General features: G+C 41.6%; 1 pseudogene; it reads right to left on the bottom strand.

Annotated features, from left to right (window-relative positions):
* LOC134571252 (transient receptor potential cation channel subfamily M member 8-like) overlaps positions 1 to 24,553 on the bottom strand; it is a 42,245-nt pseudogene that overhangs the window by 4,119 nt on the left and 13,573 nt on the right.

Raw genomic sequence — 24,553 nt, 5'->3', positions numbered from 1 at the left:
TAACCAGTAATCCCATGCTGTCTAAACTTCCAATACGCTATTGAGCCATGTGTCATGTTCATTTTCTACAATCAGGCCATGCACTATTGATACATAGTTACATAGTTACATAGCTGAAAAGAGACTTGCATCCATCAAGTTCAGCCTTCCTCACATATGTTTTTTGCTGTTGATCCAAAAGAAGGCAAAAAAAAAAAAACAGTTTGAAGCACTTCCAATTTTGCAACAAGCTAGGAAAAAAAATCCTTCTTGACCCCAGAATGGCAGTCAGATTTATCCTTGGATCAAGCAGTTATTACCCTACATTGAAAGATTATATCCTTGAATATTCTGTTTTTGCAAGTATGCATCTAGTAGCTGTTTGAACATCTATATGGACTCTGATAAAACCACTTCTTCAGGCAGAGAATTCCACATCCTTATTGTTCTTACAGTAAGAAAAACTTTCCTTTGCCTTAGACGAAATCTTCTTTCTTCTAGTCTAAACGCATGACCTCGTGTCCTATGTAAAGTCCGGTTTGTGAATAGATTTCCACACAATGGTTTGTATTGGCCTCGAATATATTTGTATAATGAATTGCACTGTATAATTGATGCACAAACATTTTATTGCAGGATACTTATTAGATATCTGCCACTTTAATTTAAAGGACTGACCGTTTTTGAATGTATTATTATATATATATATAATTACATAACTGTTATATAGTACCACAGCTGCCATCAGTTTAGTGACATCCCTGTCCCGGTGTTTGTGGGTTTGTGAATAGGGCTGTGCACAAATGCTTATCTAAGCTGTCAACAGGGCTCATACCAAGCATATCAAACTTGCGGGCCGCATGTGGCCCACAATGAATATATTTGCGGCCCACCTGCCCTGGGGCTGCTTTGTGCTGTGGCTGCGACCAGCCGCAAGACAGGAAAGATCTTTCCTGTCTGTTTCTTGTCTTCCCTCCCACGGCCACGAGAGGGCAAAGTGGCTGTCTGTCCGCAGAGCAGGCCAGCCACTCCCCCTTTCCTCCTGCTCGCAGTGCCAGAGGAGCGTGTGGTCTGCTTGCAGAGAAGAGCAGGGCTGGAACTGGAGGATGGGCGGCTCACCTTAAGGTAGGATAAGAGGGGCTTTGGACACCTTCCTGTGTAGTGTGTTAAATTGGGGAGGGTGGGGGTACTGTATTAATTTGAGAGAGGGAGGGGGCCAGTGTATTAAATTGAGGGAGGCAGGGGGGCAGTGTATTAGAGTGGTGGGAGTGGGGTGTATTAATTTGAGGGAGGGAGGGGGCCAGTGTATTAAATTGGGGGAGGCAGGGGGCCAGTGTATTAAATTGGGGGAGGCAGGGGGCCAGTGTATTAAATTGGTGGAGGGAGTGTGATAAATTAGGGAGAGGGCAGTGTATTAATTTGGGGAGGAAGGGGGGCAGTGTATTAAATTGGGGGATGGAGGGGCAGTGTATTAATTTGAGGGAGGGGGCCATGTATTAAATTGGGGAAGGGAATGGGGCTGTATATTAGAGTGGTGGGGGAGGGCAGTGTATTAATTTGGGGAGGGTTGGGGCAGTGTATTGAATTAGGGGAATTAGGAGTCAGTGTATTAGAGTAGTGATGGGGGCAGTGTATTAGAGTGGTGGGAGGGGCAGTGTATTAAATTGGTGAAGGCAGGGGGCAGTGTATTAACTTGGGGGTAGGGAGGGCAGTAGGGAGTATATTAAATTTGAGTGGTGAGAGTGGGGGCAGTGTATTGGATTTTTGGGCAGTGTATTAGATTGGGTCTGCATGGAGGAGCTGATTGGCCGCGCAACTTTTTGCCACACATCCACAATAGCCTCCCAATGCTTTCCTATGGGAAAGCATTATATTGGCTGAGATCAATAAGTTTGATGATCTGAGCCAAAGTGAAGAACATAGGACTTCAAAATCAACAAGATAACGTTATTTGTTTTTTTACAGCTGTGCAACAGCATTCATTCACCATTTTAGTCCCATTACCAAACCTTTCTTAATATTTCAAGGTAGTTGCACTGGAATATTGGTTATATGCAAATGCATGTCTCCTTAAAATAAATGTGTTCTTTTGTTTACTTTGAAGTCCTACAAACATGAGGACGTCCAGTGTCACTTAGGCAACTTTTTTTATACTGTACTTTTTTAAATAAATCTACGTTTCAATGAAAACTGATGTTTTTGTTTTTTGTGCGGCCCACCGAAACTTAAACCTTGTTTATTTGGCCCGTGTTAGCCTTTGAGTTTGACATGCTTGCCCTGCAACCTTTGGTGGTTTAAAGCTATGCAGTCAGAAAGCAGACCTGGGTTACACACAGTATAACTGTTGATGAGGTAAGACTGGATACTTTGACAGACTACAAAGCCTACCCAGAGGTTTATCTGGTTTCTTTTTAAACTGATTTTATATTGTACTTTTATTTTGATCAATAAAGCACTTTTTTGAAGAAACATCTCTGACCTGGCACCTAAATACTCCTGAGCCGGTTAAGGGTGGAAAAGCAAAGAGGACCCTGCAGAAGAAGGATCTGGACATCCTTGAATGGTCCAAAGACGAATACTTTCCGAGTCATATGAGGGTATGACTCTAGGCTTGTGAGTGATACCACTCTTGTTCTTACTATATAATCTTTTTAACAATACTGTATTGCACTATTGTGGTATAATTTTATTTTACAGAATATCTATTGAACAACCACTTAGAAGCTCCATCTTTTGTATGTATGTATATTATCCATTTCAAAGTGATGTAGGGGATAGAGCTTCTTATTCACTCTCCTCCATATTGTGTACTCATTTGTTGTATTATTTATAGCTGATGAGATTTTTTTTAAACTCTTGGCAGTTATAAGCAGTATTTATATAGGTAGCGACAGGGGACCTATGCAACATAATCTATGCCAGGGGCAGCAGCAAGTTAGGTAGCATAGTCGAATTCCAAGGTAGAGGTTAGCCCTCCACCACTTTTAAACAAGGAATGAACAAGCACAATCCCAAAATATGGGGTAGTGCTAACTGGACGTAAAGTAGACTGTCACAACCTGCTCTGTTCTGCGGAGATGTCTGGCCTTGGCTTCTGTTATCCATTACTCTTTTTACAATTTTTGTTTAGTTTTTCTTAGTTTTTCTGTGTTTTTATTCCATGTGTGGTTTTCTTTATGCTGTGTTTTCTGGGTTCATTCCTTTTATTCCGTTTCTGGAATTCCCAGTCTCCTGGATTCCTTTATATGTTTGTTTTATGTTGCCACACCCGTTCCTTTTCCATGAATCCTTTTGTTTCGGTTGGTTCCTGCCGGCAGTTGTTTATAGTCCTCTGCCCTTTCTTGCAGGTAAGTGCTGTGTGTGTTTTATTATTGTTTATTTAGTCATGCATATCTAGGTAGATAGGAACCCACTGTAATTGGAGGACTTTGACGCAGTGGTGGGCTGCATACATCTTGGCCATTTATGTATGCCTAAATCTCCAATGTTTTACATATATAGTACTTAGTTATGTCTCCTCTTGTTTTGCCTTGTATCTCTTGCCTTGTTTCTGTACTGGATACATATCTGCTGCAGAGCCTCCTGGGAGGTCTGCATATCATCAAGCTCCTAGCTCTTGGGATCCGCAGTAGCTGCATCAGGGTCCTGGTATGTGGCTGCACAAACGCTGGTGCTCAACACCAGTTACCCAGCACCAGGTCCTGATGGTCCATTTCCACGCTGAGACTCCCATCATCATCAGGCACTCGGGGTTCCCGGGCTCCGAACCGCCACCCGTGACAGAGACCCTCTAAAGATATATATTTTGGGATTGTACTTGTTCATTCTTTGTATACTCTTCCGGTTAAGCCCTTGGACATTCCTGGTGTGTCCAACTGGTGACTTGGTTTCGTAGTTTTCTTGGACTCAATATTAGTCCTCCACCACTATAAACCTTCACCATCCACCACTGCTCTCGTTCCCCCTTTTCTGCCTGTTTACTCACTTTTCCCTCTAAATTTTCACTTACCCCATGGTATTATGCGTTTGACTACTTAAGTTCACCAGGTAATTCTCCTTCAGCACGGCTTCCCAGGCTAGCATCTTTGTGTCTTTTTCCTTGGAACCTGATAAGACAGAGCTCTCATGATAGCGAGTCTCTACACATACATAATCTTCAATTACTAGTATCATCACAGATTCCTACTACTGAAAATGATATTCCAAGGTTCAGTTATCTTCTATCTCCTAATAAAGTAGTGTACAGCCACCAGTTGTTTAAAGGACCACTATAGTGCCAGGAAAACAAACTCGTTTTCCTGGCACTATGTAGTCCTTAGGTCCCCCCCAGCCTCATGGCTTCCCTCCTGCTGGGTTCAAGGGGTTAAAACCCCTTCAGCCACTTACCTTTATCCAGCTCCAGGCTCCCGCACTGCTGGTGACCTCTCCTCCCCCTCCGACGTTGGCTCCCAAGTGGAGCCGAATGCGAATGCGCGGCCAGAGCCACGCGCGCATTAAAAACGCCCATAGGAAAGCATTACTCAATGCTTTCCTATGGACGTCAGCATCTTCTCACTGTGATTTTCACAGTGAGAATCGCGGAAGCGGCCTCTAGCGGCTGTTAGTGAGACAGCCAGGGCCGCCATCAGGGGGTGACAACCATGACGGCTGTTCTGGCAGTCCCGGGCCCCAATTTCTTTCTCTGTACACATAGCGAATATCGCAATCTATGTGTGCAGCCGCGGGTTCCCAGGCTCCCTGTTACCGCAGAGGGGGCCCAGCACACAGCTTCTCCTCTTCTCCTCTCTTCTAATAACTCTTGCGAGACCCGGTTGCCATGGCAACGCTCTGCGGGTCTCGCGAGAGTTATTGGAAGAGAGGAGAGAAGAAGCTGTGTGCTGCCTGGGCCCCCTCTGCAGTAACGGGGAGTCGGGGGGCCCCCCTCCGGACCACCAGGGATGGGGTCTCCCCCCCTCCATGGACACAGGTAAGCAGGGAGGGGGGAGAAACATTTCATTTAATTAAAAACATTTTTAAAAAAAATTCTGTGAAAATGCCCCTTCCTCCCCCTCCCCCCCAGATTGCACATTTACACACACACACACTGCATACACTGACACAACACACACACACTACATACACTGACACAACACCCACACACTACATACACTAACACAACACACACACTACATACACTAACACAACACACACACTGCATACACTAATACAACACACACTGCATACACTAACACACACACTGCATACACTAATACAATACACACACTGCATTCACTAATACAACATGCACTCTGCATACACTACACACGAACACACTCACTGCCTCCACTATACTGACACACACTCCGCATTCGCTACACACTAACACACTCTGCATTCACTACACTAACACACACTCTGCATTCACTACACTAACACACACTCTACATCCGCTACACACGAACACACTCTGCATTCACTACACATTAACACACTCTGCATTCACTACACATTAACACACTCTGCATTCACTACACTAACACACACTCTTTGCATCCGCTACACACTAACACACTATCTGCATTCACTACACATTAACACACACTCTGCATTCACTACACATTTACACACACTCTGCATTCACTGCACTAACACACACACTACATTCAGAGTTAAAACTAGAGGGACCTGGCACCCAGACCACTTCATTGAGCTGAAGTGGTCTGGGTGCCTATAGTGGTCCTTTACGTGACTCCTCTCTCTAGTGTACATTCCTGGTGATGACTAGACCCAAGCAATATATAGTGCAGCCTCCCTACCTCCCCATCATCATTTTTTGTGTAATAAGGAGTAGTAAATCCTTTTTAGATTGATAATAAAGTTCTGCTTCCACTCCTTTCTGCTACAAATGGTAGGATAAACCCATAGGTCGATGCGATCATGGAATAAGCAGCAGAAGAAAATTGTGTTTATGTACAATGTTTGAACTTTAATGTTCATATGACCTGTGTGTACCTAACATGAAATGCAGAGCAACCTGAAGATAACCATCTACGTACTTTTGCATGAAGCAGATATATAGTTTACATAATATTATTTTTTTTAAATCCCTGTCCTATAACGCTGCTACAGTTATCACTCTTATTTTAATGGGCATTATAAGATAATAAGTGGGAAGTCTACTTAAATATGCTTTTTTTAAAACATGTGTGCAGCTATTTCTACTCCAGCAAGATAACATCCCTAAAAAGATCTTGTCAGAATATAGACGCTTCTATGAACTTATTAGGAATGCAAGAAAGTGTGTGGGAATGTAACACCTAGACCACATGAAGTTAGAAATATTAAAAAAAAAATTCTGGTTAATTACTGTGATGATATTATTACTGTTGTTATAAATATAAGTAATGTCACTCACAGCATGGTGACGGTAGAGGTTTCTGCCCTTTGTAGCAGTAGCTGAACATTTTCGTGAGCAGCTTATAGAAATAAGCAAAGATAACAAAGGGGAATGGAATGGGTATTCCTCCACCAAAAAATACCTCTGGAATTTCCACACCTGGTCATTATGCTCATGCACCGAGCCCACTGTGTATCTGAAAAAGGAGTGAGACAAATCAACTACTAGGACAATTCTATCAATCTTCTCATGTACTGGTGTCTACTGTATGTAATCACTCACCCAAGCATGGCTATGAGCAAGTTTACAAGCAGGATATTGCTAAAGAACATGTAGAAGCAGGCCATTCAGAGAAACGTGGGTCATTGTTACCATCCAGTTCCACACAGAGTGGTTTGTGCTCATTCCCTGTAGCTGTACACTGGTCAATGTCCAAGGTCGATCCTGATAAGAGAAAGAGACACCTGATAACTAAGGAAGGTTCTTTGGTGTACTGCAGTGTGACATATGCATTATTTTCAATCACATCATGTCATTTCAGAACCAAACTATGGAATGTAAATGGAACTCTTTATTATTACTTAGCAAAAACCAACATATTCTAATTGCAACAGGTCAAATGTGACATACAAGAACATGAGGTGGCTAGGGCCCTGCTCCACCAAGCTAACAGTCTAAAGGGAGATGGTGTATATATATATATGATGAGATAAGATGAAGAGCATTCTGTAGCAGAGCTCCAATACCTAGCATAGCCCTCGTAACTGAAATAAGCAGTATAATAATCCAAGACACTTTCCCACCAGTAACTGGACGACATACAGTTCTGGGAGTCAACTACTTTTATTTTGGTCACACATGGCTTTTATGCACTGATCCCTATATGGGGTCTCTCATACAAAAATACAGGGCTTTTCCTCCCCAAATCTTCTGTGCCTGAGAGATAATTGCGTGAGAAAAAGCTATAACTTCATTATCTCTCAGGTACAGAAAAATCAACAATATTTCAAAACACCCCAAAAATTAATTTTAATAATTCCGAACCTCACAAAAGTCACATCACTGAATAGCTTGGATCTGAGCGGACACTTTGCCAAAATATCATTCAGATCCCTTTGGTGGTTTGGGAACGCCATTCAAATCAAGTTTTGACCGGTCGGCCACAAGGTGATGCCCTAAAACAGTTCCAGAGAAAACAGGGCAACGACCGGTCATCATTCGGGGATTCTCGCATGAACACTGATGGATCCATCCTCTGACTGTTAGGGTACGAATACTCCCCCTGTTCGGTAGTTTCTGTCTCCCGAACGCCAAACTGTTAAGGAAGTTGGATGGGCAGTGGTACCAGTTTCCCGGGCGTTCGCGGGAACGCATATCCGAAATTAGTTCCACCCTGTGGATGACCATGTACTGCTGCTCGGGTTCGGGAGACAAGATGGCAACCAATTGTTTGTACACATGCGTTCGGTTATACGAACGGTGGCCACACAGGGGAACACTTGAATTAATACCCAATGGTGGTTAACAGCCTGGGGCTATTGGTAATTTAAAAGGTGTGAACAAGGGGACCACACAGAGTTGAGTCGTACGGACAGCCTAACAAAAGGGAATAAAAGTGCTGCTAGAGCATCTATTCCGCCACACATTCTATGTATAACAAAAATGTATGGCCAGCTGTCCAAACCTCATTCACTACCCCAAGTTCAATGCATTTTTAGCCTATCCCTCAGTGTAGTAGAAGTAATATTAGACGGATATGACCGCAGTCACTCATATTCATTCTCATGCTTGACAAATGCAGATGAGCTTACCATCCATATCAGATAGGGATTCACCAAACGGTTGAACCATACGGTTCATAAATAACTGAGCGGAAAATCCATTCCCAGCGTTGTTCGTTCAGTCGCAAGATTCCCTGACGAGCAACTCCAAAAGCAAGTATCCAAACCGCAATCAGGAAGAGGAAGAAGTACACATCAACAAGCTGAAAAAAAATAAAGGAGATATTGAAGTTGTAGGATGTAATGTTAGAGTTATATATTACTCCTGAATATATTGAATTAGATTGTAATTTGTTTTTTAGCTACTAGATTACTGTTCTGCTAACCATACAATGAATAAAACTGTTGCTGAAGATTTTACCCCTTAAGGACCAAACTTCTGGAATAAAAGGGAATCATGACATGTCACACATGTCATGCGTCCTTAAGGATTGATACATATTGATTTGCTCAAAGTGGAAATGTTTCCTTAAACCATCATCCACAATAAAAAGTTGAAAAGAATTGTTTTGGTTGTATTTGCCTCAACCATACCCTTACCATTCTCTTCAGCATAATTATCTTTGGTCCAAGATTCCGACTGACAATAAAGATGTTGATGAGATGAATAGTAAAGATGATATAATCCAGACAGAAGATGACTGCCAGTATACAGAGCACTCAAATTGTTGCTGTGGAGTCTAAAAGAGAAACCATGACATCAGATGCTGCTATTACCATATGTAAAGACAGCACATATTTCCAAATGCATTTATAAATAAAATTCAAAAAGAAAACGTAATTGGCCTTTCATTGTTTTGCCTTGTATGTTTGTGGTATGGTTTGATTTTTTTTTTTTTTTACGTTGGCAAGTTGTACTGCTTTTGATTTCAGTGTTAATAACTTCAGCTTGTTCTATTTTCTCTTTGTCTGCTCCTGCACTAACTTATTGGCTATTCCAATGTCTGAATATTTCCCAATTGTCCCAAATATGTTGTAATTTAACCTGCCACCCCCAAGAGGGAATAAAAATACTGGGTATAAGCTTAGTATATTACGTTACCCTTTCCTTTACACCCAGGGGAGTGGGGTGGAGGGTAATTTAATAACAAGACTAGGGGTTCATCAAGCAACCTAAGAGGACCAAGGGATGTCTATTGTCCTGGTCCTAATACATATGTGGTGTAAGGTTTCCCAATTACTATGGTCCTAATAAAGAGCAAATCCTTCCCATTACCTACCCCAAAAAAGACCAGGACATCTCCTGTCACTTGGTCCGAATTAGTTTAACAAAACCAATCTGGTTACAAGTCCCAAATCTCTAACCATGCCTTCCACAGTACTCTCACAAAGAAGGAATGAGTATGGGTATTCCTAGGAAAGGAATGGGTAAGGGTATGCCAATGCATGTGTACTTTGAGGGCTCAATGCAAAATACCACTGTTTTCAATTATTCCAGAGCTGCTTTTTATTCCTAGTTTGGCCTAGTCCTGTACTAGAACATTGAGAGATTTTAAAGGACCACTATAGTGCCATGGAAACATACTCGTTTTCCTGGCACTAAACCCCCACCCTCAGGGTCCTACTCCCGCCGGGCTGGATGGAGAGGAAGGGGTTAAACACTTACCTATCTCCAGCGCCAGGCTCCCTCGGTGCTGGAGACTCTCCTCCTCCTTTCCCTGTCATCGGCTGAATGCGCATGCGCGGCAAGAGCCGCGCACGCATTCAGCCAGTCTCATAGGAAAGCATTCTTAATGCTTTCCTATGGACGTTGGCATCTTCTCACTGTGAAAATCACAGTGAGAAGCGCGGAAGCGCCTCAAGCGGCTGTCAATGAGACAGCCACTAGAGGCTGGATTACCCCAGTTTCTCTGAAACTGCTATGTTTACAGCAGAAAGGGTTAATCCTAGGTGGACCTGGCACCCAGACCACTTCATTAAGCTGAAGTGGTCTGGGTGCCTATACTGGTCCTTTAATGAATACCTTGACCCAACACATAAAGCAGTATATTTAAAAATATTTCATCCAAATCATAGTTCATTGTTTTGTTTGTTATTATGATTGGCTCTTTGCATACCATTATAGGTGTTCTGTGATTACCTGCTGGACTTATCTGTATAAAAACTCATAAACAAGCATATATGTCATGTGACAGGAATCCTATTAACTGGCCCACATTATATATAATATATAAGTGCATTTATTTTATTCATCATCATAGTGCAATCCACATTTACTGAAGAACATTATTCCTACACAAATTCTATGCCTTTCTTTAATATGAAATTCTTGCTCATTTAAAATCCTTCTATCCATTTGCAAGCCCTGTATTCACTAGAGAACCTAATATGAAACATACCCACAATGTTCTCTATGTATAGATCCCCCAGCCTACTTTAGAATGTCTACTTCAACCTTTTTTCTGATGCACCTCAAGATAATTCAGACCATTCAAGGTACCACTTCCAGCCACATCGTTTTTTTAAGCTAGCTGTGCCCCGTTCAGAACCCTGTACATCCATAGCCTTTCCACCCTACCATATTGGTTTGAGATTCTCAGTCCAATTATCACAAATTTTTGACCAATTTTGGTTTTCTCTGACCATTCCAGGTCTCTCTTTCCACTTCAGAAATCTCCTTATCTCAGTTTTGACCAGGTTGCCTAATTCTCATTGGTCTGACTATTGCTAAATTCATATATTTAACTTAAAGGGACACTCCAGGCACCCAGACCACTTCTGCCCATTGGAGTGGTCTGGGTGCCAACTCCCACTACTTTTTTATAAACTGCAATAATTACCTTGCAGGGTTAACTCCACCTCTAGTGGCTGTAAAGGGAACTGAAACAGAAACCACGATAGGGCAGGGAGTAAAGGGAGAGGTAAGTTTAAATACCTTCAACTTATTTTTGATTGGCCCCTGTCATATCCACGCCCCCAATATGTGAGAGTTTGGGGAGTGTGGGGTGACAGGGGCCAATGGGAGACCGTTTTGATTTTCGGCTCCCACTTCCCCTTTAAGAGCGTGCTCGTGACGCGCGGCGCGCTCTCAAAGCTAGGCGGGACACGTGACCGCATTCCGCGGTCAGCGCCCGCCGTCATCGGCGCTCTATTCGCGCCGGGAACAGAAGACCTCGGCCGGCCCCCGGACAAGGTAAGTAACGCTACAGAGTCATTCTCTCTTGTGCTTTTTTCTCCTCTCATTCTCTTTTATTCATATGAGAATGTATTAACTTTTAATAGTATATTCATATTTGGTACTTTTTACATGTTGTATTAACTCCGTAGATATATAGACGATAGCTATAATTTACAAATTGTGCAGTCTGTTTTTTTTTTTTTTTCTTCTCCTTTAAATAGGTTAGAGGTTTTCACCTATATTAACACTGCTGCACCCCCTCTTATATATATAATTATAAGATTAATTGTTATCCTATATTTTTTCTCTCTCTGCGCTCCACCTTCCTGTTTTTTACAGATCTGAAATTGTTGATGCAATCTTGAAAAACGTTGCACAATAATTCTCAAAAGGTGAAATCACCCATGAATAAGGGGTAATGTATAGATAAAAAGGAATGTGTTTATCGAATGTGCAATGCATGTGTACTTAGTTCAACAAACCATTTCAGCATTTATTAACCAATGGCCCCATAAGACATATCTCCAAAGCTTATTAAAGCCTTTAACTATATATTTATATATCTGTCTATTGTATAAGGTTTGTAAATTTATTGCAGTATACTCTATTAAAATATTAATAGAAAATCGTCAACAGAGCCTTCCTAGGGCAACCTTTTACCATAATACATCCTGTTCCCCAAACAAAGCAGGTCAGGTATACACTAGTAGAGGGCTCGACAAATCCCAGGTGCCAGGTCGCCATGGGATGTGTGAGCCTATTCAGCCCCCGAGTAATGGAGGACTGAGGGAGGCAGGCAGACAGGTGGCTGACTGAGGGATGAAGAGAGGGGATGGCCGCTCATGGACAGCCGAGGGAGGGAGTGCAGATGACTTAATGCGGCGTCGAGGGAGGGAGCTGTAATCTCCTTGCTCTGCTCCCTCGTGCACCTTGCGGGGATGCCGGGAGCCAGGCTATGACGTCACTCTGGCCCTGCATCACTAAACAGTGCGTAAGAGGGAGCTGAGCAGGGAGATGACACAAGCCCAACTGGACCCTTGGGAAAGCTGATCCATTTCAGTTCCCCCAAAGGGAGAGAGGCTGGAAAGATTTAAATTAAAATTTTAAAAATAAATTATTTGTGAGTGTGTGTCTGCCTGTCTGTGTGTCTGTGTATCTGTCTGTGTGTGTGTGTAGGTGTGTGTGTCGGTCAATAAGTGTGTGTGTGTGTGTGTTGGTCGGTCAGTGAGTGTGGGCGTCTCGGACAGTGAGTGTGTGTGTGTCAGTTGGTCAGTGAGTGTTTGCGTGTGTCAGTCCGTCAGTGAGTGTGTGTGTGTCAGTTGGTCAGTGAGTGTGTGTCGGTCAGTGAGTGTGTCGGTCAGTGAGTGTGTTGGTCAGTTAGTGTGTGTCGGTCAGTTAGTGTGCATGTGTGTTGGTCAGTAAGTGTGTGTGTGTGTGTCGGTCAGTGAGGGGGAGTGTGTGCATGCCAGTCAGTGAGTGTGTATGTCTGTCAGTGAGTGTGTGCATGTGTGTCGTGAGTGTGTGTGTCTGGCAGTAAGTGTGCATTTGTGTGTGTGTGTGTCTCTGTCAGTGAGTGTGTGTGTATGTTTAGGTGACCTGTCCCCCTCCAATCACATGGGAAAGGTGTATTTTACACACTTTTTTTTTACCACAAAGTGCTGGTGATGCCACAGCTGGCTCCACCTTTATGGCTGAGATCATCAATCTTGACAATCTCAGCCAATCCAATGCTTCCCAATAGGAAAGCATTGGGAGACTATTGCGCATGCACGCCAAAATGCCACTCGGCCAATCAATGCATCCTTATAGGGAAAATTAATGTAGGTGCTGCACAGTGTAAAGTACTGACCCAGGAAGCACCTCTAGAGGCCGTGTGAGTGACTGTCACTAGAGGTGTGACCATACAGCAATGTAAACAATACCTTTTATCTGAAAAGTCATTGCTTACATTGAAAAGCGTTCAGGAACAAGATATAAACTTCAGAACAACTACATTAAGCTGTAGTGGGTCTGGTGACTATAGTGTTCCTTTAAGAATTTTATTTTTTGGCATTGAAAAACCTGGCTCCTTACTTTTTTAGCTGGCTCCTAGAAGTGGTAGCCTGATCCAATCACAGTGCTTCCCTATAGGATTGGCTGAGACTGACAATGAGGCAGATCAGGGGCAGAGCCAGCATGATTCAAACACAGCCCTGACCAATCAGCATCTCCTCATAGAGATGAATTGAATCAATGTATATCTGTGAGGAAAGTTCAGATACTGAATGTTTGGATGCATTTTAGGCAGCCATGACCCAGGAAGGATCTCTAACAGCCATCTGAGGAGTGGCCAGTGAAGTTATCACTAGGCTGTAATGTAAACACTGCATTTTCTCTGAAAAGACAGTGTTTACAGCAAAAAGCCTGAACGTAAGGATTCTACTCACCAGAATAAATACAATAAGCTGTAGTTGTTCTGGTGACTATCGTGTCCCTTTAACCCCTTAAGGACCAAACTTCTGGAATAAAAGGGAATCATGACATGTCACACATGTCATGTGTCCTTACTCCTTAAAGGGTTAAGCTCCATAAAAGTCTAAGTGCATTTCTTTATTCTATTCCTATGTGACCCTAACATACTACACTATCAAGTCGCATTTCTGTTCCACTCTTATCTTTTCATATTATGAACACCCAATGACATTCCAAGGCGCTACATCCATCTCCTCTTTAAATTCACTTCTGCTTACCAGATTAGAGAGACTACAAATTGGATTGCTTAGCTGTATATCTCTATCCTACCAGTGTTTCATTAACTCTAGATCATTTTTTCTTGTTTTTTTACAACATGGTGAATGATAGTTGATCTTCTGAAATGTGCTTTTTAAAAGACAAGGCATCCCATATTGAAAATAAGATCTTACAGACAACTGATACTTGTAACACATTAACAGACAAACATGCTATGTTGGACGAGAGAATAGACAAGCTGTACACTAAAATGACATTCCCTTCTATCTTCTTCATGTCCCTTCAGGGACCAAAAGGCAAATTGCACTCCACTGCAAATCCTTAACTTGCTCATCTATTACATATGTTTGTGAGAGAATACGCCTTAATCAGATGTATAAGCATTGATCTTGTACTTTGGCCAAGATATTGAATTAATATAATTTATTCTTGAGACCAGAGGATGATTTTGAACCTTGACTCCAATTTTTGATTGCTGAAATGGATGACAGTATAGTCACATGGTAACCTTTCTTTTACATACCAACACCTTGCTCAGCTGAGATTTTATTATGTACATTGTACAGCGCTACGGGACTTGTTTGGCGCTTTATAAATAATAATAATACACAAATAATTAAATCCAATTATTTCTAATGCGCTGTTTTTATAATGTTCTGATTTCTCAACTTCACAATAAGACTTCTCTTTGAAAGAAAAATAATGAAAGAAAGAATAATAAAAATTAAAAAAAAAAAAAATGTCAGTAGTACTAACTCTTGTTGGTAGCCCTAATCATGACATAATATTAGTTCTCTTACCTGCACTCCTGGCTGTGCTACAAATTGCTGGTCCTCTGCTTCGACTGCCATTTCTAAACAGTTGCTGTTACCCCAGGCCTCGCAAGAATAAAGCAGGAGCATCTCAGCTAACTCTTCATCGTTACTGTAACACTCAGTGAATAGGTCTAGACCAATAACAAGCATAGATAATTTATATTAGTTCAATGCACCAATCAGCACAGCAATGCAATGAATATTGTTTCATACCTGGATTGTCAAAACAATCCAATTAGATTATGTAACTCTATTATTTTACAAACCATTTTTTCTAAGGGGTATATGTTAAAGGACCACTATAGGCACCCAGACCACTTCAGCTTAATGAAGTGGTCTGGGTGCCAGGTCCAGCTAGGGTTAACCCATTTTTTTTATAAACATAGCAGTTTCAGAGAAACTGCTATGTTTATAAATGGGTTAATCCAGCCCTCAAATCCTCTAGTGGCTGTCTCACTGACAGCCGCTAGAGGCACTTGCGTGATTCTCACTGTGAAAATCACAGTGAGAGCACGCAAGCGTCCATAGGAAAGCATTGATAATGCTTTCCTATGAGACCGGCTGAATGCGCGCGCAGCTCTTGCCGCGCATGCGCATTCAGCCGAATGGGAGGAGAGGAGGAGGATCGAAGGAGGAGAGCTCCCCGCCCGGCGCTGGAGAAAGGTAAGTTTTAACCCCTTTCCTCTCCCCAGAGCTGGGCGGGAGGGGGTCCCTGAGGGTGGGGGCACCCTCAGGGCACTATAGTGCCAGGAAAATTAGTATGTTTTCCTGGCACTATAGTGGTCCTTTAAACCAAATTGTATGTAAATCTTTATTATGATATGTAAAAACAGTATACTTCTGTGGGTTGGTTTGCACTAAGAACGTTCAATTTCTTGAATAAAAGACAAAAATACAACAGACTACAGTGAAAACACAGAAAAAGCAAAAACACAAAGAAAACACATTATAATTACTTAACTTACCCAGGACATACTTGAAAACAAGAGAAATCTCAAGGTATCCTTCCTAGTAAACTATATTATAAATTAATAAGAAAGGTTGCTCACAAAGTAAAAATATTTTATGAGTGTGTGAGAGCAACCTTTCGAAACCCTTACCCTTTGCCTATCCTTCTGCCCTTGAACCTGATCTTGTGTCATCCACAACCTTAACTTATGTTTGTAAAACTAAATCTTGACATCTCCCTGACACGCCGAAACGCTCGTCAAGCTTTTTTGTTGTTTCTTTCACTACACTTGGTAGCACTTTTTTTTAGTATGCACTAACTTTATTTTAATTTCAGTTTCAGGCAGGGAGAATGGATCAGGTAGGCACTAGTGGTTAGTCCACAGTGCCGAGGTACTGTAGGGACAGACTCTTTTAGGTTTTTGGGCTTTGGTTACTGGGGTATAGTCCCTCCACCCTCTTTCCTATTTTTCTACCTCCTGTTATACCATTTTTTTTGTATATGCGCCAAGGATGCGCTAAACAGTGGTTCGAATACTCCAGCTGATTTTTTTACATCTAAGGTGTTTCTGCTGTGGGACCCTGGTGCTAGTAGACATCACAAGTAACTGATTTTCTTTTTCTTTACTGTGTAGTCGTAAAGAACCTATAAAGGTGGGGCCTCCTTTCCATTAATTTTGTTGCTCTTCCATCTAGGACTTTTCCCAAGGCTGACGCTTTTCTTTTACAAATAATATTGAGGCTTATTCCCCTTTTTCTGGGAGACCAACAGTGGGCACTCTTGGAACTAATCCACCAGCCCTCCACACTATTTTGGGCTCCTGGATTAGCTACTATTTATTTATTTCTCTCATGTTTTTGTATGTAATGTTTGTGTTTGCAGGAGTGTGTTTGCATGTTGTGTTAGAAACATAGAAACATAGAATGTGACGGCAGATAAGAACCATTCAGCCCATCTAGTCTGCCCAGTTTTCTAAATACTTTCATTAGTCCCTGGCCTTATCTTATAGTTAGGATAGCCTTATGCCTATCCCACGCATGCTTAAACTCCTTTACTGTGTTAACCTCTACCACTTCAGCTGGAAGGCTATTCCATGCATCCACTACCCTCTCAGTAAAGTAATACTTCCTGATATTATTTTTAAACCTTTGTCCCTCTAATTTAAGACTATGTCCTCTTGTTGTGGTAGTTTTTCTTCTTTTAAATATAGTCTCCTCCTGTACTGTGTTGATTCCCTTTATGTATTTAAATGTTTCTATCATATCCCCCCTGTCTCGTCTTTCCTCCAAGTTATACATGTTAAGATCCTTTAACCTTTCCTGGTAAGTTTTATCCTGCAATCCATGAACCAGTTTAGTAGCCCTTCTTTGAACTCTCTCTAAGGTATCAATATCCTTCTGAAGATATGGTCTCCAGTACTGTGTACAGTACTCCAAGTGAGGTCTCACCAGTGTTCTGTACAATGGCATGAGCACTTCCCTCTTTCTACTGCCCTATACAACCAAGCATTCTGCTAGCATTTCCTGCTGCTCTATTACATTGTCTGCCTACCTTTAAGTCATCAGAAATAATCACCCCTAAATCCCTTTCCTCAGATGTTGAGGTTAGGACTCTATCAAATATTTTGTACTCTACCCTTGGGTTTTTACGTCCAAGATGCATTATCTTGCACTTATCCACATTAAATGTCAGTTGCCACAACTCTGACCATTTTTCTAGTTTACCTAAATCATTTTCCATTTGGCTTATCCCTCCTGGAACATCAACCCTGTTACATATCTTAGTATCATCCGCAAAAAGACACACCTTACCATCAAGACCTTCTGCAATATCACTAATAAAAATATTAAAGAGAATGGGTCCAAGTACAGATCCCTGAGGTACCCCACTGGTGACAAGCCCAAGCTTCGAATATACTCCATTGACTACAACCCTCTGTTGCCTGTCACTCAGCCACTGCCTTACCCATTCAACAATATTCGAATCCAAACTCAAAGATTGTAGTTTATTGATAAGCCTTCTATGTGCAACAGTGTCAAAAGCCTTACTGAAATCTAAGTAAGCAATGTCTACTGCACCACCCTGATCTATAATTTTAGTTACCCAATCAAAAAAATCAATAAGATTAGTTTGGCATGATCTCCCTGAAGTAAACCCATGTTGTCTCTGGTCTTGAAATCCATGTGTTTTTAGATGTTCAACAATCCTATCCTTTAACATGGTTTCCATCACTTTCCCCACTACTGAAGTAAGGCTTACTGGCCTATAGTTGCCCGACTCCTCCCTATTACCTTTCTTGTGAATGGGCACAACATTCGCTAACTTCCAATCTTCTGGGACTACTCCTGTTTTCAATGATTGGTTAAATAAATCTGTTAATGGTTTTGCTAGTACACCACTAAGCTCTTTTAATAGCTTTGGGTGTATTCCATCAGGTCCCATTGACTTATTTGTCTTTACTTTTGACAGTTGAAATAGAACCTCTTCCTCTGTAAACTCACGTGTAATAAATGACTCATTTATCCTTTTTGTTAACAGAGGTCCCTTTCCTTCATTTTCATCTGTAAATACCGAACAAAAATATTCATTGAGGCAGTCAGCTAGACCTTTATCCTCATCTACATACCTTCCTTCTTTTGTTTTTAATCTAACTAATCCTTGTTTTACTTTTCTTTTCTCATTTATGTATCTAAAAAAAGTTTTGTCCCCCTTTTTTACTGACTGTGCTATTTTCTCTTCTGTGTGGGATTTGGAAGCTCTTATAACTTGCTTAGCCTCTTTCTGCCTAATCTTATAGGTCATTCTGTCTTCCTCACTCTGGTTTTTTTTATAATTACTAAATGCTAACTTTTTGTTTTTTACTATTTTGGCCACATCTGCGGAGTACCACAGTGGTTTCTTGAATTTTTTGCTTTTACTGACAAGCCTAATGCAATTTTCTGTTGCCTTCAGTAGTGCAACTTTTAAATAATCCCATTTATTTTGGACTCCATATAAATTGCTCCAGTCTGATAATGACTCCTTTACACATATTCTAATTTTAGAAAAGTCTGTTTTTCTAAAGTCTAAAACTTTTGTTTTTGTGTGGTGTGACTCAGTCACTGTTCTTATATTAAACCACACTGACTGATGATCACTGGATCCTAAACTTTCACCTACAGTAATATCTGATACCAAATCTCCATTTGTTAACACTAAATCTAGTATGGCCTCTTTACGAGTTGGCTCCTCAACGACTTGTTTTAGAGACAATCCCAGTAGGGAGTTTAGAATATGTGTGCTCCTGGCACAAGTAGCTATTTTTGTTTTCCAATTCACATCAGGAAGATTAAAGTCACCCATGATGATAACTTCCCCCTTCATTGTCATTTTAGCTATTTCTTCAACTAGTAGATTATCTAACTCTTCAATTTGTCCTGGGGGCCTATAAATCACACCTACACGAGTTACTGTGTGATTACCAAATTCTAACGTAACCCAAACGGACTCTATGTTCGCCTCACTAACCTTTATTAGGCTAGATTTTATGCTATCCTTTACATACAGGGCCACCCCTCCCCCTTTCTTGCCTTCCCTGTCTTTTCTATATAAAGAGTACCCTGGTATTGCTATGTCCCAGTCATTTTTCTCATTATACCATGTCTCGGTAACAGCGACTAAATCTACACTATCAGTTGCCATTATTGCCACAAGTTCATGTATCTTATTCCCTAAACTGCGAGCATTTGTAGACATGACTCTAAGCTTATCATTTTTTAACACACTTGCTACAGGCACCTTCTGTCCTTGTTTTGGGGGACAATTGGATTGATGTTTTATCACCCTTTTGCCCCCCCCTCCTAGTTTAAAAACATCCTAGCAAAACCTCTGAACTGCTCACTGAGAACATTTGTTCCCTTTTGAGAAAGATGCAAACCATCTTTTTTGTACAGTTTATTTCCATTCCAAACAGAGCTACCATGAGCAATAAAGCCAAATCCTTGCTCCCGACACCATTCACCAAGCCACAAGTTAAAGTCCCTAATACGCATCCGCCTGTCGTTCTGAGTGTTATGCACAGGCAGAACTTCAGAGAATGACAGTGTGGAAGCAACCTGCCGTATATCATTGGCAAAAACACTAAAAACTTCCTTAACCTCTGAAACCTCATTGCAAGCCAAGTCATTTGTCCCTAAATGGACAAGTACATCCAATTCCCCTTCCTGCTTTGCTTGCTTAACAATATTACAGATACGTCTCCTGTCTCTGTGAGCAGTAGCTCCGGGAAGACACCTCACAAGACCACCATTGTCCATCTCCACACCTCTTATGATGGAATCCCCCAACAACAACTGCTTTCTATTAGGCCTCACCATAGTCTTCAAGCCTCTCTGCACAACACCACTAGCCTCAGTGCCTCTGTGCACAACACCACTAGCCTCAGTGCCTCTGTGCACAACACCACTAGCCTCAGTGCCTCTGTGCACAACACCACTAGCCTCAGTGCCTCTGTGCACAACACCACTAGCCTCAGTGCCTCTGTGCACAACACCACTAGCCTCAGTGCCTCTGTGCACAACACCACTAGCCTCAGTGCCTCTGTGCACAACACCACTAGCCTCAGTGCCTCTGTGCACAACACCACTAGCCTCAGTGCCTCTGTGCACAACACCACTAGCCTCAGTGCCTCTGTGCACAACACCACTAGCCTCAGTGCCTCTGTGCACAACACCACTAGCCTCAGTGCCTCTGTGCACAACACCACTAGCCTCAGTGCCTCTCTGCACAACACCACTAGCCTCAGTGCCTCTCTGCACAACACCACTAGCCTCAGTGCCTCTCTGCACAACACCACTAGCCTCAGTGCCTCTCTGCACAACACCACTAGCCTCAGTGCCTCTCTGCACAACACCACTAGCCTCAGTGCCTCTCTGCACAACACCACTAGCCTCAGTGCCTCTCTCCAGGACACCACTACACTCTGAAAGTGCAGAAAATGAATTATGTAGAACAACAGACTGTGCAATATGCCTTTTATCCACAACTCCAAGTCTACCAGATCCTACAGTAATCCATCTGCCATTCCTAGTATGTCTCTGCGGCAATGGCTTTGCAGCAGTTCCAGCCTGAATTTGTTTACCAGATAATTTACAAATCTCAGACTTCAAAAATACAATCTCCTGCCGCAAGATAGAGAACTGTCTACAGATTAGACAACAACCAAACTTCCAAAAAGTGGAACGTGAAACAAATGCAAAGCAACTATTACACTGAACTAAGTCTGCCATTCCAATGAGGCGAATAATTTAAATCAAACAAATTTTACCTTTTTTTTTTTATTTGTCCTCCTGGATACCTCAGATTACCTCCTGTTTCTCTCCAGAATATCTCCAACCACACACACACTTAGAAGCAACACTTAGATGAAGCAACCAAGCTCTATTAGCCAAGCTAATGACAACTACCCTTATATACTCCTAAAATCACCTCCCACTAGGAATGTTTAACACCTGGGTAGGCCTCTGCTTATTAGCAAACAATAGCTAATTTAAATAGCAATCAATAGCAAGTAGCTACCTAATCCAATCAAATGCCTTATAATTACCAACAGGAAATCAAACCTTGTGCAGTCAGTAACCTTTTCCTACAGATGAATCTTACCTGTAACAGTAAAAAAGAACTCTTAGCACAACTATTAGACAGTTGAAGCTTCTGTAAAACTCTCCAGAATATCTCCAACCACACACACACTTAGAAGCAACACTTAGATGAAGCAACCAAGCTCTATTAGCCAAGCTAATGACAACTACCCTTATATACTCCTAAAATCACCTCCCACTAGGAATGTTTAACACCTGGGTAGGCCTCTGCTTATTAGCAAACAATAGCTAATTTAAATAGCAATCAATAGCAAGTAGCTACCTAATCCAATCAAATGCCTTATAATTACCAACAGGAAATCAAACCTTGTGCAGTCAGTAACCTTTTCCTACAGATGAATCTTACCTGTAACAGTAAAAAAGAACTCTTAGCACAACTATTAGACAGTTGAAGCTTCTGTAAAACTCTCCAGAATATCTCCAACCACACACACACTTAGAAGCAACACTTAGATGAAGCAACCAAGCTCTATTAGCCAAGCTAATGACAACTACCCTTATATACTCCTAAAATCACCTCCCACTAGGAATGTTTAACACCTGGGTAGGCCTCTGCTTATTAGCAAACAATAGCTAATTTAAATAGCAATCAATAGCAAGTAGCTACCTAATCCAATCAAATGCCTTATAATTACCAACAGGAAATCAAACCTTGTGCAGTCAGTAACCTTTTCCTACAGATGAATCTTACCTGTAACAGTAAAAAAGAACTCTTAGCACAACTATTAGACAGTTGAAGCTTCTGTAAAACTCTCCAGAATATCTCCAACCACACACACACACTTAGAAGCAACACTTAGATGAAGCAACCAAGCTCTATTAGCCAAGCTAATGACAACTACCCTTATATACTCCTAAAATCACCTCCCACTAGGAATGTTTAACACCTGGGTAGGCCTCTGCTTATTAGCAAACAATAGCTAATTTAAATAGCAATCAATAGCAAGTAGCTACCTAATCCAATCAAATGCCTTATAATTACCAACAGGAAATCAAACCTTGTGCAGTCAGTAACCTTTTCCTACAGATGAATCTTACCTGTAACAGTAAAAAAGAACTCTTAGCACAACTATTAGACAGTTGAAGCTTCTGTAAAACTCTCCAGAATATCTCCAACCACACACACACTTAGAAGCAACACTTAGATGAAGCAACCAAGCTCTATTAGCCAAGCTAATGACAACTACCCTTATATACTCCTAAAATCACCTCCCACTAGGAATGTTTAACACCTGGGTAGGCCTCTGCTTATTAGCAAACAATAGCTAATTTAAATAGCAATCAATAGCAAGTAGCTACCTAATCCAATCAAATGCCTTATAATTACCAACAGGAAATCAAACCTTGTGCAGTCAGTAACCTTTTCCTACAGATGAATCTTACCTGTAACAGTAAAAAAGAACTCTTAGCACAACTATTAGACAGTTGAAGCTTCTGTAAAACTCTCCAGAATATCTCCAACCACACACACACTTAGAAGCAACACTTAGATGAAGCAACCAAGCTCTATTGAGTGTTGATGTTTGATTGCTGGGATATATGCACATATAATGCCACGTACATACATACACAAACAAATTAACACAGTCACATATGAAAAAACATTGACACATACACACACATTCATATACACACAGACTCAAAGATACACACCTTGACACATGCACAGACCTTAACACACAGATACACACTGGCACACACCAATACACACACACTAACATACACAAGTACACAGGCTCAGATACACACAAACCTTGACACACAAATAAACACACACTGACACACACTCAGACTGGCACATACAAACACTGATACAGACATACTGGCATATACACACAAAGATACACACACTGGCACATGCACACACACCTTGACACACAGATACACACTCTGTCACATACACACTCAGATACACACAGTGACACATACACAAACCTTGACCCACAGATACACATTATGGCACATACAAACATATACACACACACACACCTTGACATACATATTCACACACTCCGATACAGATACTGGCACATACACACACTCAGATGCACACAGTGACACATACACACACCTTGACACACAAATGCACAAATACTCAGATACACACAGTGACACATACACACACTTGCGCCCACAGATACACACACTGGCACATACAAACACTCAGACACAAACATTGACATACACACACCTTAACACACAGATACACACACTGTCATATACACACTGACACACACATATACAAATTGGCACATGAAAACACACTGATATACACTGGCACATACACACACACAGATATACACACACACACGCACACACTGGCACATACACACACGCAATCCTGGTGATGTTGGCTGAGGCTGTTTCATGCTCACTCCAGCCTCTCCTCTGCCATGCATGCTGCTCCCTCTCTGGGCTGCCGTCTCCAGCCTCCTCCTCCCTCCCTACTGCGTGGTAGCAACTCTGTGAAGCTGTGTTCCCTGTAGTATGACAGCACTTCCTCCCAGCCAGCCGATACTACAGGGCCCTGGTCGTGCTCATAAAGGGCTCATAACTGTGCCCCTGTTAAACGATCAAATTGCGGCAGCCATTTTGTTTGGTGAAATTACAGCGGAACCCTATTTGTGTTTTCGCGGAACCCCAGGGTTCCGCTGAACACCAATTGGGAAACGCTGGTCTAGAGACATTAACTAGGGTTCCAACTACAAAATGCAGGGTTAACATGCAATGGTATTGCCTTAGTGAACCATTCTTCAATTATAAAATTACCTTGGAGTCCCATTATTCAATTGTAATGTAATAAATACTAATATACCAATATATATAAAACACCTCCTTAAGACTTTCTCCAGAATTAAAAGGGTCTATAATGAGTTGGGGAAAACTGTACAACTGGAACACTGATCAATATGATGTACCAGTTTCAACCAATGAACACCCATCATTGCACAAGGTCTTTCCCATATATTGCTATGTATCAGTATTTAGACAGTATCACTAGATACTCCATTCCTACATTATTCAATACACACATTATAGGGGAAGACATATCATTTGCAGAAAAAGGGACTGTCACATGTGATCTTTTAGTGCCCATGCTTTCTGATCTCCCTCACTGGCCCATTACAAGAGGGAAGGAGAGTCCATGGAGCCTCTGCTGAGCTCT

This window comes from Pelobates fuscus, chromosome 8, assembly GCF_036172605.1.
Source record: "Pelobates fuscus isolate aPelFus1 chromosome 8, aPelFus1.pri, whole genome shotgun sequence".
Taxonomy (NCBI): Eukaryota; Metazoa; Chordata; class Amphibia; order Anura; family Pelobatidae; genus Pelobates; species Pelobates fuscus.
Note: the sequence above shows the minus strand (reverse complement) of the source record. Positions and strands in the feature narration are given on the sequence as shown.